The sequence below is a fragment of the Aphidius gifuensis genome, linkage group LG6 (assembly GCF_014905175.1).
Source record: "Aphidius gifuensis isolate YNYX2018 linkage group LG6, ASM1490517v1, whole genome shotgun sequence".
NCBI classification, from domain to species: Eukaryota; Metazoa; Arthropoda; class Insecta; order Hymenoptera; family Braconidae; genus Aphidius; species Aphidius gifuensis.
Genome location: NC_057793.1, coordinates 14,811,218 through 14,815,440, shown reverse-complemented (window position 1 = coordinate 14,815,440; position 4,223 = coordinate 14,811,218). Strand labels below are relative to the sequence as shown.

General features: G+C 30.0%; 1 long non-coding RNA gene across 1 annotated transcript; it reads left to right on the top strand.

Annotated features, from left to right (window-relative positions):
* Positions 1-240: 240 nt before the first annotated feature.
* Positions 241-691, top strand: LOC122859573. Its single transcript, XR_006374365.1, has 3 exons — positions 241-338; positions 420-489; positions 589-691. It is a non-coding gene; the product is annotated as an uncharacterized LOC122859573 (long non-coding RNA).
* Positions 692-4,223: the final 3,532 nt, after the last annotated feature.

Below are 4,223 nucleotides of genomic sequence, written 5' to 3'. Positions count from 1 at the left end.
ATGCGGTTACTTAATTTTCTTATCATGGGTTATATTTTTCTTATCCATCTTGAATTTTTGCATTTTCGCTTATGTTTTAAATTGTTAAATAAACTCTAATATAACTTTGCATATAGAATAAATAATCTTTGCTTCTTTTATCACTTCTTTGCACTCATTTCTTTAAAATGTTTATATTCTTTATTGTTTTCTTTAATTTTCTATTATTTTATTTTTTTTAGAATGAAAAAAACATTTATGCAATAGATATATTAAGAAGGAGAATTAGTCATGCACAGGCACTTGCTCTAGTACGAGAGAGGCCATACAATATAACAATTGGAAGATATCAAAGACAGGTATATTGATTTATTTATAAATAAAAAAAGTTTCCATTAATTTTTTATTAATTCAATATATATTTTTTTTTGTGTGTGCAGATACAGGAGCTCATTAATGACTGTAATAGGATTGACAGGGACATCGATGAATTAACACGTGCTTCTTGTAGTAAGTTTTTATCTCTGAATATGTATAATTTAAAAATAAAAAAAGTGTTATTAAACAATTTAATATATTCAAAATTTTAATTGATTTTATTTTTATCAGTTTTAGCTAGATGGAACCGTGCTGGTATTCATGGAGTTGGAACAAGACCTACAGCAACAAGCAGCACCAATGATTTCGTTCCTGATGAAGAAATTAATTTTCCTGGTCAAATAGCTGCTTCTGGTAATGCTGATTTCATTGATAATAATGTTAATGAAGAATAATAAAAAAAAAAATATTTTTTAAATAAAGAATTTGTGTTTTTTTTATTTTTTTAAATTTTTTTGGTTAGTTTGCATAATCCTGAAGATCATAATGAGTTTTGCATGGAAGTCGTCTTTGAAATACATCTTCTCAAAAATGAGTATTGAAATTTTGTTGATAATTTTAATTAAAATAAAATAATACATCGATTATTATATATTTTTTTTTTAATGTAAAAATTGAACATTGTCATAAATAAAAAAAATAAATTTCAGTAATAAATGGTTTTATTAATTAATAATTTAACTACATAAAAAATTATAATTCAGTCATTTTATTTATTTATTCATTTTTTTTATTATTTCTTCTCCATCGTACAATGCTCGTTCTCCAGCAACCATGAGATGCCAGTCATTATCACTTTCCCAATCAGGATGTGGTCAGGATTTTTTATGCTCTCCATTTCCATTTGAGAGGTTAGATCCGTGAGGGTAACTTCAGCTTGTCTAATAATTCTCATCTCTCGAAGTATTTCCTTGATATTATCACAATGATATTCAACATTAAAAACGAAAAAAAAATTAAGAGTTTAAGACGTTTTTTTTTTTTATGAAAAAATTGGCTAATATTTAAATTATTTGCTTGATTGAAAAAAATAAAATACTTACACTATAAACAGGAGGAATGGATAACACATCATCTTCTAATTTATATTCACCTATCAAAGAATGATATTTGAATGGAGCATTTCTTTTTCTATGCTTTGCAATCCGTTCCTCCAGAAGAGTGATTTCAGTATTCATCTGAAGCAAAAAAAAAAACAAAAAAATTAATTATTTGATTGAATCCAATAACTTTAAATTATATAATACTGTATCGACAATATAACTTACTTTTTTTGTTGAAAACATTTTACGTGGTAATAACACTCTGTCTATTTTTTTATTTTTTTTGTCAATTCTTGATGAAATTTTTTTATTCACTTTGGAAGCTCAATATTTTTCGACCTTTACAAAAGAACAGACAATTGTAAAAGAATAAAATATTAAATGCGAGAAGGAAATTATTCGGAAAAGAATACTCGATTTTCAACTCAAAAACGTGAGTTTTTGTTCACTGCGCAGATCGTATGTTTTTGAGGCGAATTTTCCCTAAAAATTACAATTGTATATGTTCTGCGCATATTCTAGAACATGATGTAAGATTTTCAGGAAAATTTTCCCAGGGAAAAAAATTTTTAAAAGATCTACGCAAATGGTATGATTTTTTTTTTGGTTGGTGGGGGAGGGGTTTGTTGATTATTATGATAGAAGTGATACATTTGAACCTTCTACGCATGCGTATGCGCATGCTATTTAGATGAATATTTAGATAAATATTTAAAAATATTCAAAATATACTTATATTAAATTTAATCATTTATTATCAATTTATGAGAAGCTACTGAAGGTGACATATTTGTTAATAATATTATTTAATTATTATAAACAATTCAAATAACAACAACGTAAATTCAAATTACATACACCACAAAAGTGTAATGACTCTTTGGTCAAGAAGGTAAGGTAACGGATTCCCAGGCTGGAGACCCGGGTTCAAATCTCGCTTGGGAAAAATTTTTTGCAAAAATAAAAAAAATAATAATAATAAAAATAACAACGAGAGGGCGCAACGATCAGAAATTCAAAATGGCCTCTATGACAGAAAATCCAAGATGGCGACAAAATAAATCCCCACCACCGAATGACACCACTAGCCGCTCAGACCACGAATTTAATCCGCGAGACCACCCGCTGTTATCAAAACACCGATTAAATTAATTCGTGGTCCAGAACCCGTATAACTATACTACTGATCACTAAGGCCAGCTGTCAGGAAATTTTATAAAATGTCGAACTTTTTTAGACACCTGCTCAACAGCTAATTTTATCACTCAAAGACTTGCGTCACAGCTTAACTTGGTAATGATAAATTGTTCTATTCCTATTAATGGTATCAATGCTACCACCACTCTTACAAAAAATAGTTTACAATTAACATTTCTTGCTCATTCTTATGATTATTCTCAAACTTTAACATTTTATACGATAGCTGAAATGGGTTTCCACCACCCGAATTGTTTTATGACGAGAATTTAAAAATTCCAAAAAACATCAAACACGACGACCCTAAATTTTATATGCCACAACCGATTGATATGTTGGTAGGGGCTGAGCCTACTTTATCATTGATGTCAGTTGGACAAGTAAAATTAGCGGACGAACATTTTCAAGTTTGTATACAAAAAACTCTTCTTGGATAGATCGTGGCAGGTAACACCATGGCGCCTGACCAACCCTTTCCTTTATCTTGTAACTTAACTTGTCTTGAAAAACAAATGAAAGACTTTTGGAGGTTAGAAGAGATCAGTTTTGAAACACCAAAAGCAAAACACGATATTTTATGCGAAAGCCATTTTATTAATAATATTAAACGTGACCCTAGTGGTCAATATATTGCTAGGTTACTATTTATTAAAGGCGATCGTATACTGAGTGACTCTAAAGCAGCAGCCTATCGGCGCTTCCATGCGTTAGAAAATTTTGATCTAATCCAGAATTAAAATTAGAATATTATAAAGTAATGCAAGAATATCTTCATCTTGGTCACATGTCACTTGTCTCAGATGATTCTGATTATTAATATTATTTACCTCATCATGCTGTGATCAAAAAATGCCGCTCGACTACTAAAGTTCGAGTAGTCTTTGATGCATATGCTAAATCAAATAATAACAAATCACTTAATGATATTTTGATGACAGGTCCTACTAATTACTATTCAAAATACCATAAATATGTCTCACAGCTGACATTGAAAAAATGTGTCGTCAAATTTTATTGCATAAAGACGATCGAGCATACCAAAGAATACATTAGAGTGTGGGCGATCAAATTAAAACTTTTGAATTGAATACAGTAACTTTTGGTGTAACCTCTTCTCCATTTTTGGCTATCCGCACCATTCATCAAGTAGCTGATGATGAAGCAATACATTTTCCACGTGCTGCACATATTCTAAAAAACGACTTGTATGTTGACGATCTTTTGACAGGTGCAAGTAATATATCAGAAACGCGTCAGCTCCTCTAAGACGGATGACAAATCATCTGAAATACTTCAAAATAAATTTTTATCAAGTCAAGAGATTGCTCAACCTGAGCATGAGCTTTTAATCTGGATTCAAGGTGCATATTTTGAGACGGAAATTAAAATTTTTAGCTCGCAAATTCAAAGTAAAAATTCACGATTTAATAACCTATGTCCATTTCTTGACGAGAAAGGCCTACTACGCGTAGGTGGGCGCTTAAAAAGAGCTAAAATTTCCTATAATCAAAAACATCCTATTTTATTACCGTCTAAAAATTATTACACTGACCTAATTATATAAGACATTCATTTTCGACAATGACACTCAGGTATACAAACTACCTTAAATGCCATGCCGCAACT